General features: G+C 42.9%; 1 pseudogene; it reads right to left on the bottom strand.

Moving 5' to 3' along the window:
- Positions 1–13,003, bottom strand: part of LOC110542664 (stabilin-2-like) — a 146,515-nt pseudogene extending 133,512 nt beyond the window's left edge.
- Between the last annotated feature and the right edge of the window lie 2,088 nt (positions 13,004–15,091).

Genomic DNA, 15,091 nt, shown 5'->3' with positions numbered 1-15,091 from the left:
GGAGACAAAACAGATTCCTAATCAAGTCTCAGTTTACTGAACGTGCAAACAGCATTTATAAAGCAAAGGGTACAAGCCAATTTTTTTACACAGTTGAAACCCATCTGTGCCACCTGGCAAGGCATGCAGGAATTCACTCAAGGTTACACAAAGTTTGCTGTCTGGTTCCCAAGGGTTCAAGGAGCTTGCTATCTACTTCTCAGACTCAGAGCACCCTACCTGCAGTGGAGAGTCTCTGAGAAATGGAATGATGGATAAGACCAGCATCTGCCAAGGCCAGCGGGCAGAATTCCAATTACCAGACTCCTTCGATAGTCAAGAATCAACACATACAGTTTTAGTGTGTTCTCTACACACTTTATATATTAAAAGGAAGGAGTCTCCTTCAAAAACTATCTAAGATGTAGGCTGGTGACATTTGTTTTTTCTCCACAGCAGAGGAGACACAGGACATCTTTGTAGGTCACCAGTAAACAGACTCATCTCAGATGGTTGAATGGCAAACCAGTTTGAAGGAGACTGCCACATTCTGGACTTTAACATAAGGCAGCAAAAAAAAGGTCATCTGAGAACATCTTGGCTGAAAGAAAGCTAATGCAACTTGTAAAAAACAAAACAAACAACAATGATGACAACAACAACAAAGAGCTTGTGGGGCAAGGAAAGCCATCAACAAATCATAGCTTATTGTGAATGTGATTAAAGGAGGGGAACAAATTCCATCCTAAGCACTGAGAAGAACTTGGCAGCTTTGGTTATGGCATTATCAAGAAAGATACAGATGTAAAAAAGTTGTGGTTAAAACAGCATGTTTAGAAAAGGCTTCCAGCCATATGAAAGGTGAGATCTTACATGGAGGAACAGAGAGGCTGTTATGTGAGTCTGTGAACATAAAGCCAGGATTGCACTGAAGAGTCCAAGATGTTAGAGATGCCAGAGCCCCTGGATGCCTGTAAAGGACAGCTGCAGACCTGACATGGAACCAGCATAAGAAAGAGAAATGTGATGCATTCAACAAGGATCAAAGGAGTGGGAGATTGGGAAAGTCTTCTAAGCCAGTATTTTGAATTTGCTGGTATTTCCATACTACCCCCTTTCCTCCCTTTGTGTATTGGAAATTATGTAACTTGTTTTGTGATTTTACAGGGGGTTTCAGATAAGTAATTTCCTTGTGTCTCAGAAGAGCCTTTGGATTTCTAAACTGTCAAGACTGTGAAGATTTCCGGGACTTTTGAAGTTGGATTGAATGTGTTTGCCTTATGATAGGATTACAAGCCTGTTGGGGGCCAGGAAGTGGAATGGGGCCTCATTGGCTCACATGTTTGAATGTTTGGTTCCCAGTTGGTAGAACTATTTATGAAGGTTGGAGGAAGTATGTCAGTGGGGTGAACCTTGAGGTATTAAAGCTTATGCCAAACCCAATCTCTCTCTCTCTTTCCCTGCTGCCTGAGAGATAAGATGAAAGAAAGCTCTTAGCTACTGCTCCATCACCACCCCTGCCTGCCACCATGATCCCTGCCTCTGTCTTCACAGCAATATAACAATAAATGAGACACCCACCATCCTTATCTTGAGTATGATAAATGTTTCTCACTTTAAATAAGTTACTACCTACTAAGGCCTTTTATATTGGCCCCTTAGATGGGGTCATCTTAGATACTCACATCAATTCCTTTAAATCCCTTATCTGAGAGCAGCAGCACAGTGAAGGATCCCAGGTTGCTCAGTACCCAGGCATATGTTTTGTCTTAAGAGTCTAAATACAGGAAGAAAATGTCATGGTCAGAGGTGCATGGCTTTTGAGACTGCTCAGGGGGTCCTGAGTAAGGACTAGTCCCTATATGCTTTCTCCCTTACCTTTGCTCTGTGCTGTTCCTGTTAAACTGAGGCACTCTAAGAGCACATGGTCCTGTAATGGGAAGCCATTACACCCTAGGAGTTTCCCAGGAGACCTAGCTAAAGGGCTTTGTATGTGCTCTGTCCTGAAAGGGCAAGGTGTGAGAAGGCCATCTGGCAGTCCCAAAGTCCCTGATCAAGTGCCTGGGTTGCTGAACTGTTTGATCTGTACATGTAGAGATGTGAGTTCCACCCAAGGGCAGCTCAGAAGAGTCTATGATAGACCAACTGTTCCATTTGTGCCCTCTTGACAAGCAGAATATTTGAACAATGGACCCCATATTTGCATTCTGCCTTGGATCTTACAAGTTATGTAGTCTGCTGGTTTCCATTACCCAGAGGATGCAAGGAGGTTAGGACAGGCTCCATGCTCTCACATATGAGCTAGGTACATGGAAGGTGAAAAGTAGGCAGTACTCTGTCTAGGAGCACGTGTGCATACACGTGTACGTGTGTGTGTGTGTGTGTGTGTGTGTGTGTGTGTGTGTGTGGTCTGTATTTCATAGCACACTTGCACCTCCTTCCATCTCATTCACCATCCTTAGAGTTCTTAGCTGAAGGTTTGAATTACTGCAAGACTGACCTCACACCCAAGCTGTGTGGGTAATGTTTGATTTTCCCCAGGAGGTCTTGCAAAGAGTGGAGCACCAAACAGAAGGTAAAATTATTCAGAGAACTCACCATTGGCCTGTAAGGACGCTGACTTCTTCCCTGTATTCTTTCTGGGAGATTGCTTCAGCTTACTTGGCCAATTTTAACACAAATGCTGGTTTCTGTCTGGTCAGGTCTGTGATCTATCTATCTATCTATCTATCTATCTATCTATCTATCTACTTACTTACTTAGTTGCTTACCTATTTATTTATTGTTGATTGTTCATGTTAGGGTGAGGTGTTACTCAGTGCTCTGATCAGCTATAATATTTTGTCCTTCAGGGGCTGTGGGGTGACAGTTTGTAGAAGGCATTTGGAAACAAATGAGCATGTTGTATTATCACACACTGCCTCAGGCCCAGAGAAGATCTGTTACTACAACAGATTAGTAGCTTATAGCTAAGGATACACACAAGCAGGTTTAGTCCAATATTTAAATGACACCTTCCCTGTTGGGCATGGCTACCACCATGTGGCTGTCAGGATTGTCAATTTTCAGCATTCTCTTCAATGTTTATTCCTCCTTGAAAAACACAAGAAGTCAAGGGGAAGAGACAATCTTTTACACCAGTGCCTGTCCCACTTGCGCTTATAGCTACTCTATTAATCTATGTTGATGTCATGACCATATCCTCAGCTCTCTTCCTACTAGTCTTTGCACTGCCAGTCTGCCTGCCAAACAGCCCTCTCTTTGGAAACAGCTCTTCTGCCCCTCCCCATCACCCAACTGGCCTGTCTCTACAAGGACTAGTCCAAGTGCACCAGCCTTACCTGCCAACTTCTGCCTACTTGTACCTACTTGTACCTTGCAGATGCCCTGGTAAGGAAGAGTGCTGCCCTCAAGGAGGAAATTGCATACCCAGGATGGAAATGAAAGAGGTCAGCCTTCCTTGCCACATTCTTCTGTGTTCAGTATTTAATTCCCTGAGTCTCTCCATGATGTTTCTAACCCTCAGCTCTGAATGAGGAAACGCTGACCACTGTTTTCAGAAAATTTCACAGTGGAAACTGAGAAAGCATGTAGGATGGTGATTCTGGATAGAAACCAAACAGGAGGATAGGAACAATCTTCAAGAGAGAAAGTCTAGGGGAGCTGCAGAGATACTGGTCGGTTCCCACCACAGCATAGACAAGATGTGTTAGGGCTATATTCCAGATTAAACTACTTTCCCATGAACCTAGTTGCAAATAAATAACTATCTCTAGGAAAACAGATCTATTTTCAAATCAGTGGGGCAAACCTCTTAGAGCCCTGTTGCCTGGATTGCAGCAGTGACATTTTTGTTTTGTTTATTTTTTATTTTTTGTTGAACATTTTTTAAAATTTTTTAATATTAATACAAAGTTTGTTAACTTTGTATCCCTGCTGTACTCCATTCTCTCATTTCCTCCCAATCCTACCTTGCCTCCATCATCTCCTCCTTGCCTCTTTCCAAGTCCACTGATAGGGGAGAACCTCCTCCTCTTCCATCTGATCCTCGTTTATCAGGTATCTTCAGGACTGGCTGCAAAGTCCTCCTCTGTGGTCCACTAGAGCTGCTCCTCTCATTGGGGGGAGTGTGGAAGTCAAAGAGCCCACCATTAAGTTCATGTCAGAAATAGCCCCTGTTCCTCTTATTAGGGTACCCACTTGGATAGTGAGCTACCACGGGCTACATCAAAGCAGAGATTCTATGTTATATCCATACATCGTCCTTGGTTGGAGAAAGAGTCTCATAAAAGACTCCTGTTTCTAGATATATTTGGTCCTTGTGGAGCTCCTCTCTCTCCAGGTCATATTTACTACTCCTTCTTTCTTATGGTTCCCTGCACTCTGCTAAAGTTTGGTTATGAGTCTTAATATTTGTTTTGATACACTGCTAGGTAGGGTCTTTCATAGGCCCTTTATGGTAGGCTCCTGTCCTGTTACCTTTTTTCTCCTACATCCACTGCCATTGATGTTCTGTTCTTCTATCCACCCAGTGTTGAACCTCAAAGTGACTTCCTCAGAAAAGAAACCTGTTACCAGTATGTTTCAATCCTTCTGATCCTGTTCTCTTACAAAATAATATACAAGAATTGGGTACCTGTTGCCCACCACAAGCCCTGGAAGCATTAACCTGATATATGTTTTACATAGGATCTCATTGTGTCGTCCAGGCTAGACTCCTACCTCAGCTTTGCAGATTCTGGGATACAGTTGTACAGCAGCAATGCTCTCTTTAAAATTTTGCTGTAGGTTTCCTCAGACCATTCACCCTATGGGCAGTAATCTGATGGGTAAGTACTACAGCACAAGAAGTAGGAAGCTTATACAGTCTTCACTGTGGAGATTTAAAGATCTCAGTACACAACACACAGGCTTAATCCGAAGATTAAGGATAAGCTGTGGAACTCCTGCCAGCTCCTGAGGATGCTTTTCTCTGCAAGTCCTTATTAGGCCAATGATCTGTTTCATGTGAAGTGAGAATCCTGTTTGAATGGCCTTATTGTTGAGGAATGTAGGAGACCTAAATATTTCTAATGTTTACTTTAAACCTCAGGCCAAAGTCCAAGCTTTTGTGACTGTTTTCTACTTGACTATTCTCAGTTTCCCTGTAGTGTATTCAGAGCCTCTTTAGTGAATACTTTTTGGGTGTTTTGTTTGTTTTTTTTTGTTTGTTTGCTTGTTTTGTTTTGTTTTTTAATTGAATATAAACATCCTGCACTGTCTTAAGGCTTTAAGTGAACCCACAGGCCATTTGCATTTATGTTGTTGGTTGGCATTAGTAACTCCAGAGACTGTGTAAGTTGTGTTACCACAGGGATTCCAGTTGCTTCCTTCATTTCTTTTATACCTTTCCTGATTCACATGTTGCTCCAAACTCTTGTTCAGCCCATTATTTTAGCCAGTGACATATGTTTACAGCAAAGGTGAGTAGGATGTAACCTTGTATTCTAGTTGGACATAGAAATCAGTAATAATATATTACTATATAATCAGTAACTATATATTAACTAGATAGTAATAACTAGTATTTACTGATAGCTCCTGGTCCAGGCATTCTTCCCAGGGGGCACTGTGGTGTCTGAGACAACACAACTGCTTTTTGAGATGAGATGTTATTAGCCTTGTTACATTGCTTTTAAATGTCTAAATTTTATGTGTGTGTGCGTATGTCCCTCTGCCTGTCTATGGATGTGTATACTTGAGGTGAGTTCTAAAGAGGCCAGGTGTTTCAGATCTCCTGGAGCTGGGGTTACAGGCAGGTGTGAGCTGCCAGATATGGGTGCTGAGAACAGAATTCTGCAAGAGCAACATGCTAATAATAGCTGATCATCTCCCCACAGCCAATAGCCCCCATTTTACATATTCATTTATACATGAGAATCTATGTATTTCATTAAGATCACACAGCCTCTGGTTGTGCCAAATACTCATCACAGAGCTGATCCATAAGTACTAGAGAAGTGGGGGGGGACTTTCCAGAGGGGGAGATACATCAAATGAGCATCAAAAGTTCTCCCTGTGTGTTCCACTCAGATGAAGCAGGTGTACATACATGTTGGAGGCTGTTCTAAGTGGAAGAGAAAGTAGGAGGCATGTAGTTGAGCATATCAAGAACAGAATAGTGCTTGAGACTTATGGGTTGTACCACCTTTACAGCCTCCTGCTTAAATGTTAATCTCCGGAGTGTTAAATGTTAGGAGCTGGGGACATGTTAGGTTATAAATGAGGAGCCTCACCAATGGATCAACACTCTCAGGACAGGGACCTCAGAGCATTTGCTATCCCCTGCCCCATTCAGAATAATCAAGGACCTGACTCTCAGTCCAGAATGTCCTTAATGCTCATGACTGTTTGTTATACCTTTGTGTGGCTGGAATGTGAACTTACTGTTTTCACTCCAAATTTTCAGTCCAGCTTAGTCTGGCTCAGCTTCTTTACAGCCAAAGTCAATTATATAAGAGAAAGTGTCTCTCCTGTGTTGCTCTGTACTTCCTACAGAGAGGTACAATGGGAAGTGATGCCCATTACTGAAATGACCCCATCTTCCCCTTTTTAAAGTAATACTACAAATAAGAGTCTAGAGTAAATATGTAAATGGCCCTTCATGGAAGGCTTAGGTAATCTCTTACTCTCATGTTGGTGAGGAGATTGTGGGGGTTAGTCTTCTTCCAGATCACCCTAGTGAGGGCTGGGTGAGCCCATGTTTTAACCTCTTCCTGATTGGGTGGCCTTGGATTTTGGTTTGAGAGTCTACAGAAAACTGCTATGTTGAGATATAAACCTAATGAATCCTTTAATTCAGATCAACTATTGTACATTGCCCAAGGGCAATCTCACCTAGCCAGACATCCTATCTTGGCCTCTTTTAAGTGAACATTATTTGTTTTCCTGGGGAGGAGGTGGGTAAAGGTTTATAAATGGCATACATAGTCCTAAAAATTGTTGTTAGTTCTACTAAACATCTTAGACACAAGTTTGGATGAAGCTTACGGCATTCTGTTATTCTGTTTTTAAATTTTTATCTTTCTGAACATGAAGGAGAGAGATGATTTGAGGCAGTTTGCTCAGACTTTCTAGCAGGGTGGTCAAATGACCTCTCTGCTTCCCTGGACTCTGAAGAAGAGGTGTGCATGTGTTCACATTTGTCTAGGGGGCCTATGTACCTGAACTGATGGCTGTGGTTACTTGGTGTATGTTATTTCTGTGTAACACCATTCATGGAGGGATAAAGGTAATTTCATTTGGTACTCAGTACAGCCCCAACAGGAGATACCATTATCCCCACTTTGTGGCTTAAGAGCCAGCAGTTCCTGGAGGCTAAGTGGTGGAGTTAAGATGTAAGCACTGGGTTCCTGATACCAAACCCTGGTACTCCATCCACACCTAGTGTATTTATCTACAGAATGTGATATAAAATTCATCTGGGAGAAAAATCTGCACACTGAAGGCCCTGATATAAAGGACCAGGCCTAAGAAAGCTGAAGTGGCTGGCCTCTGGAAGTGAAGAAACTGTTTTCACTGATAAGAACCAAGTCTTCTCAGTCTCCCTAGATGTTTCTCAGATGGCAAAAATGGGAACCAGTCAATGTGGTAAGCTCCTTGAAGGAGAGAAATCATTTCTCAATCATTCCTATATGCACCCCATCCCAGGTAGCGGCAGCAAAGAGTGTCCCATAGATCTGTTTAATCAATGAGTCAATAGGTATTTCCTTCCTGATGACTATGAGAATAGTCATCAACTGCTTGACATCAACCAACAACTGCTTGATTCAATGTAATCATGAGTTTAAGCTCTCAAAAGAGGAAAAAGTCCTTCACAAAGGTGGAACCCATGAAAACTAAATGGAGTAGAAAAGGTCTGAGATTTAAGGATACAGGTTCTAGCTTCTGTTCAATCCCTGATGAAAACACAACATCTCTGCTCAGAGTCTGCACAAAAATATTTTCTCATATTGCCATAGTGGCTCTATGGAGCAGACATCATTTTTCTGTACACAGATAGGCAGTCCCTCTTTCCCAGGGCCAGCAGGGTAAGTACCAGTGTCAGGACTTAACCTCAAGTCTTTCTCCTTCCTTCCTCCCTCAAATTCCCTTTTTCTCCCCCCTTTGACACATGGTTTTATTATGTCACCCTGGCAGCCTTGGAAATTGCCATATATACAATGCTGGCCTTGATTGATGGAGATCAGTCTGTCTCTGACTGCCAAGTGCTGGGATTAAAGGCATTTGCCTAGATACCCAGCTTAATTAAACTCAGGTCTTTAAACTTGACTCACCATTCCCCTCACACAATGAGGGTTTGCCCTGCCTTGGGAAATTACACAGAAATATTTTCACTCATGGCAAACATCTTCTGAAACTTGGCATTCAGGAAATACCTCTCATGTTTAGTCATTTTCCCAAGTCTTATTCTGTCTCATCCACAAGCACTGTCCCAGAAATGCGGAAACAGAAGTGTACTTTAGTGGTCTAACTCCTGCATTCCCAACAACCATTTGTTTTCCCAGGCCAGTGGTTTCCTTTTGGGTTCTGTCTGCTTAAGCCCCAATATTGGGCCAAGTCATTGCTCAGAGTATTCTCATGGTCATCAGGAAGGAAATACCTATTGACTCATTGATTAAACAGATCTATTGAACACTCTTTGCTGCCACTACCTGGGATGGAGTGGATAGAGGAATGATTGAGAAATGATTTCTCTCCTTCAAGGAGCTTACCACATTGACTGGTTCTCATTTTTGCCATCTAAGAAACATCTAGGGAGACTGAGAAGACTTACTGAGAAGACTGAGAAGGCTTTGCCTGGTGTGACTATGCTGTAGTTTGCATTCTTATAACATGGGCTGTTTGATTCACAGATGTTGGTCATACTGCACCCCACTTCAGGTACAAAGTTTCGGTAATGTTCTTTACACTCACAGAGAGACAATAAGAGATATAGACAGAAAACCAACTTGGACCCCAGTTAGTCTCTGCAGCTGATATTTTTAAATACACACATATATTCTCCCACAAAAGCCAGCACCAAGAAGGACTGAAGTATGGGCTTACACAAAACACTTGTCAAAGTTTCCAGAAGTTGAAATTGTGATTGTATATCTTCCCTATTGGAAAGCTCATATCACTTCTGTGCAAAGTTTGGATGTGTACTTTTTTGTTTCCTGAATACCTCACACATAATTCCACTTAGACAATTGATAGGGCAGTGGAGGCTGGCGTTCAGATGGGAGGCACAATTCCCCTAGAATACAGAGGAATTTTCATTCATTTTCAGTGGAGGAGGAGCCCTGGACAATGTCTAGAGGAACTTTTCATTGTCGCAAGAAGATAGAGATGAAGAATGCTATGATGAACCTAACCCAACAAAAAATGATGCCATTCAAAACAACACCAAGATTAAAAGTCTTATTGTACAGGAATGCAGTTGCCATGCTTCTATGAAAAAAAAAAGAGGCTTGCTAAACCTTCACAGTCTGCCTTGGGGTGTGGGGCATTGTTTAAAGCCATAAATAGTATTTTAAGTGTTATTTTCAAGTTCTGACATTCATGACATATCATGGATTTTATCACAGAGGCCTGCATATTGAGAAAGAGACTTTTTACTTCCTTGAATTTTTAGGCAATCCTGGCACAGTAAGTGGAGAATGTCATATGATACATTTACTCCTCAGAAGGAAGTTCTTGATTCTCTGCAGAATTTCAGAACAGTCCCACCAAATGAACCATGAGGACTTGGGCTACACACTGAGATTTTCCTTCATCCTGTGCAATAATCCTCCCCATGGCCATGAGCAGAGTCAGCATCCACTAAACACTTGATGAGGGTTCTTTCATCAGGTCTTCTCAGTAAAGTTCTCTAGGCCAGGGCAACTTTTTGTCATTCCAGGTCATAATATAATTCATGTCTCTACTAGGCCACCCTCAGTCCCTACAACCTGTAATTCTGCTGACTTTTGCTCAATTCCCATCCTTTGGGGCTCCAAAGAGTTCCCTTAATCTAAAAAGGCTTTACCAGGAATGAGGACCTGAAGGTGGATGTTGAGTGCATTCAGATGACTCCAGTTAACCTAAGCTGGTCTAATTTAGAATTCTGTCCATATATTGTCAGTCAGCACATGAAATGGGGACAGGAGAAACACAGGGCAGTTAAGTTTTGATTCAGGGTCAAAGGTGTGAGTTTAGTGGGAGCATAGGGTAGGAAAGCCCTGTGATCAAGCCCTGAGGACAATGAGAAGTGCCTAGCGAGGAAGACCAAACTGAATACATGCACGTGAGATCAGAACTGAAGACCTGAAAGACACACATGGAGTGGTCTGAGTTACCTGACATCCTCCCCCATTTCTGGACACATCAATTTCATTAGCTCACCTGGCCAGGCCCATGGTATTTGCACCCCATAGATTTCGTAGGCCAGTTTCCAGAGTTTGTCTGGCAGGGGTCTACTGGTAGACACACCTGACCATGCCCTTGGTAGCCTTCTTGGCATGCACAACTGTGCCGATTTGGTCTCAGGTAGGAACAGCTTGCGTGAGGGTGGCAGATATTTTTTAAACATGGGTTGATTGCTTTAGAGAAGGTGAGACAAGAGGTGATTAGCATTATCAGAGATGAAGGAGAGAGAAACTAACTGCCAGGCAGCAGAGGCTCAAATGCATCACAGACATCAAGGGAGTTGGACAGTATTCAGAAAGAATGCATCTTCTTATGCTGTCTGATCACCCTGCTCTGCCAACACAGATTCACACAAGAATGACAGAAACTGTAATTGCCTATGAAATCTCTGTATGTGTTAGATAATGGAAGGGGATCTGCTACGATAACAAGATTTCTAAGCTTTCTACCTGGAGCTTTGTGAATTTCTTACTGAGCTACACAGAAAGGCAAATAAGGTGGGATCCTACTCACCCTTGCAGTTTTGGCCATTACCTTCATAATCAGGAAGGCATTTGCATTGGAGTTTGGTTTCATCTTTGCTGGAAGGTGCACATCTGGAGTTTTCTGGGCAGAGCAAGGCTGCATACTCTGGGATGGCTGCACAGGAAGGTTATAGAAGCACTCCAGTTAGTAGGATAACCGATTATAAAAGTCTTTTATTAAAAATGTTAAGGCTTCCAGGCAAGGTGGTGCAGGCCTATAATCCCAGTACTCAGGGAGGCAGAGGCAGGGGCAGGGGCAGGGGCAGGGGTAGGTGAATTTCTTTTGAGATTGAGAACAGCCTGATCTATACAGTGAGCAAGTAAAGACAAGGCTACACAGAGAAACCCTGTCTCAAACAAACAAGCAAACACACACACAAAGAAAAAAAATAAGGCTTATGCCAATAATTATTAAAGTATAGCAAACAAAAAGTGAAAACTAACTTTGATTGCTTTTTGTTTCTCTTGTAACTCACTCAGGCTGGCTTCCAAATTGCTATGTAGTCTTATTCCTTGGAAAAGGGTTTCTCACTGATCCTGGAGCTAGGCTTGTAGAATAATGACAACTATCCTTTTGCCTCTGGGTTCTACACTGCTGGAGTTCTATGTGCACAAGCCACAGCAGGTTGTAGGCATTTGAACTCAGGCCCTCAGTCTTGCAAATAGAGGACTCTAACTCCTGGAATCATCTCTCCAGAAAAGGAACTTACATTTAACCACAACAAACACTAAGAGGATAGCTAGGCAAAGATGCTATGTCATGGAAAAATGTAGTGTGATCTCATATAAAGTCATGAAATAACCCAGGCTAGCAGGTCTTACAGCATTAGACAGGTACGTCTTTTCACTCTCCATGTTTTCCCAACAACTCAAATAACCCCAAAGTGGTTCTTGGCTTTGATGTGGTCTCCAGCTATGTAGCTTGAGAACCATAATGTTAAATCATTGAAGATTTGTTTGTGTGTTGTAGGGAGCATGTTGGAAGGAGGCTGGTTGAAGTCACAGAGAGGACAGCCCAGCTACCTGGGGTTAGTTTGAGCTGGCGGTTTGTAGGGCTGTGTCCTCTGCAGAGAAGATAGAGGCTAGTCTATGCACTTGCCACTTCCACAGTATACCTTGGGCTTTCAGTAAAATGAGTTTTTCCCGTGTGGAATTCCAAACTCTTCTGACCCTTTATTCAACAGGAGACTAATATTCAGAGGATATATTGAGTGATCCTCATGTCACTGGGTAAATTTGGCTGATTTGTTTAGTTTTTTAAAATACCTTCTTATCCATCCTGTGGAAACTGCTTTGACTTAAACCTGAGGTAGGTGTAGGGATAGGCTTGTGAATGGGAAGGGTGAAAGGATGTTTCTCTTCTCTAGAGAGAATTAAGTTTTGCCAGTAGAGGGCGATGTGGGGACAGGGTAGCCAGCATCAGCTGGTCTGCAGGGCATAGCACACTCAGGGAGATGCCTTTGCTGCTGGCCCCCTGGCCAGGCTCAGAGAGATGTCTACCCAGGCTGTGCACCCAGAGTGCAGCATCCTCATCTGCACAACCAGCTCCTTGTTTAACTCAAACCTACTCTTCATCTTCTAACTGGACCCAGTGTCATGAACTGTTTAAACGATTTCTCATGGTTGTCAGTATTTGACAACCACTTGTATTTGTCATTCCTGTACCCCTGCATAAGCCACATAGCTTTGGAGCCCTTCTTTCTGCACACTTTGGTTGGTAATGAGTTTTTACAAATGAAACCATACTTTGTCTCCTTTATGGACTGTCTTTCTGGGATGTCCCTCCTGGCCTTCCAGCCCTCTTCACCACCCTGCCTCATGCTGCCTCCTGTTCAGCTTCCCTACAGCACAGCTCTGGTCATGTCACACACCTCTCCACCCCTCTCCACCTTCTCTTCTCTTTATCTCTTTTACCATGTTGGCCTAATTTGTGTCCTCCCTCACAAAATGTTTGGCAACCCATCTCCTCTGGCCGAGTCCCAGTAACAAGAAAACTAGAAACATATCCTTGCTTCTCTAGAACTGGGTAGCTGTGAGGAAGCACCCTTATGCTTGTCACATCTGGGGCCCATCACGATTGAGCCTCCATCACGGTTGAGGCCACTGCAGCACACACCATGTACACGCTGTAGGCAGAAAAGGGGTGTATGTCATCCTCTGATGGGGATTGCTTCTAAAGATCATGGATGGGTAACAGGCTCAGGAAGTCCACCTGAGACTCACTCCCAGAGAAACTAGTTTGCATCTCAGCTTCATATCTCTTCTATTGAAGTTGGAATTTTTCAGTGTGTGAGGTGGACAGTAGTGCCTCAGCTGATAAGAGTGTGAAGTAAGGAAATGGATCTAAAGCATGCCTGGCACATAACAGGCACTGGTATTCTTTTCCCCACCAAGCTGTTTGCTTCACCTTTATATAGCCTGAAAGTGGAATAATCTTGGATCTTCTTACAAAGAGAAGAGTCCCTGCCCCCCTCAACTCTGCCCTGTAGCTGGCTGATATCTCTATTATCAAATCTTCTTGAATCAAGAGGGCAGTGCTATGATTAGAAAAGGAAAGAAAACCAATAGGGCCCAGAATGACTATGTCCTATTTTCTGCCCAGCATAGATGGCAAATGAAGGGCCTTTGGTATAAATGGTCCATGCTTCAACACCCATCTCTTACACAGTTTACTATCAAGCTAGCCAGCAGTATACTGAAGCCAAGACTCCCACAAAGGACATTTTTTATGAGCAAGTCTGTTGCTGCTGTAACAAACTGTCCTGAGCTTGGCACAGTCCAAATTCACCTGACAGTTCTGGAGCACAAAAGGTCCCATTAGGTTAAAATCAAAGTTACTGTAAGGCTGTATTATTTTTTGGTTTTTTTTTTTTTTGTATTTTTTTTTCTGGAATCTCTTCTATTACCTTTCCCAGATTCTACACTCATGAGCCCTTTTTGCACTTTCAGTTGATGTTCCAAGTTCTTTTCACACTGGTGTCTCTATGGTTACCTCCTTTTCCCACTCTGTACCACTTGGGCAATAAGAGCAACCTCTTTATGTCAAAACTACTGATTAGCAGTCCCCATCCCACCTATGGCCTTAGTTCCCCCATCATGTAGCTTAACATGCTCACAGGCTCCAGGATTAGGACATGGCTCCTTGGGGGATAGAGCATTGTTCTGCCTTCCATATAAATTTTGATGCATATGAGTACATTCCATATAAGTTCAAAAAAGTCCCAATTATTAAGAGGTACTTGCTTAACAAAAAATATAGAAACTCAAGGGTTTCTAAGTTTAACGTTTTCTAAATGTCTAAAATTGCACCAAACCCTCAGCAGTCTTTGTCTGCATCTCCACCATGAGCTTCCCATTCATAGTCTCACTGGCCCTGTCTTTGCCTTTTTCAAGGGTCTCACTGGCCCTGTCCTTGCCCTGTCCTTGTCCTTTTCCCTTTTTCTATACTGTTGCAGCAGCATTCTACTGCATTATCTCCAGTTTGTTGTCAGCCCAAACACTTTCGAATCTTACACATTTGACTTCTAAGTGTACAGGATGACTCCTGTTCATTCCCTTCCAACCTCATAATGGAAACTGCCATGTTCCAAAGAGTGTACTGGACAAGTTTCCATCAGCAAAGGCCTCCCAGAGCAAAGAAAGAAGGAAACAGCCATTCACAGCATAGAGTGCTAAATGTTACCACCCAATACAGCAATAGGAGCTGGCCAGGAAGAGCAGGGTGGGCACACGCCTCATAAAGACCACTCCAGGGGGAAGTAGCACATGTGTCCTGCACTCACACACTCTGTGTGTCCTGAACTCACACAAACACATCCTATGTGTCTTGCACTCCTGAAACCAGGTGTTAGCTTCTGGTGTGGTATGTGCAGGTCTTTCAAGGACAGCCTACTTTTATGGCGCCATCACAGGAATCCTGATGCTCCATTGTCAGGGATGAAGAAGAGTGTGAAAGGGAGTAAACTCTGCTAACATCCCCACTCTGAGCCTTCAGCTTTCATAAGGATTTACCCAGTTTGAGGAGTTTTGTCATGCTGGCCCTAACAAGCTGATGTACTGATTTGTGTTAATTGAATTATTTTCTTCTTGTTAAATTTCTCCCTCAACTTAGTCAGGCCTGCAAACTGTGCTTGCCTTTACTTGTTGCTTGTGTTCTCTCA

This window comes from Meriones unguiculatus, assembly GCF_030254825.1.
Source record: "Meriones unguiculatus strain TT.TT164.6M chromosome Y unlocalized genomic scaffold, Bangor_MerUng_6.1 ChrY_unordered_Scaffold_35, whole genome shotgun sequence".
In the NCBI taxonomy this organism is placed as follows: Eukaryota; Metazoa; Chordata; class Mammalia; order Rodentia; family Muridae; genus Meriones; species Meriones unguiculatus.
This window is presented reverse-complemented; position numbering and strand designations above follow the sequence as displayed.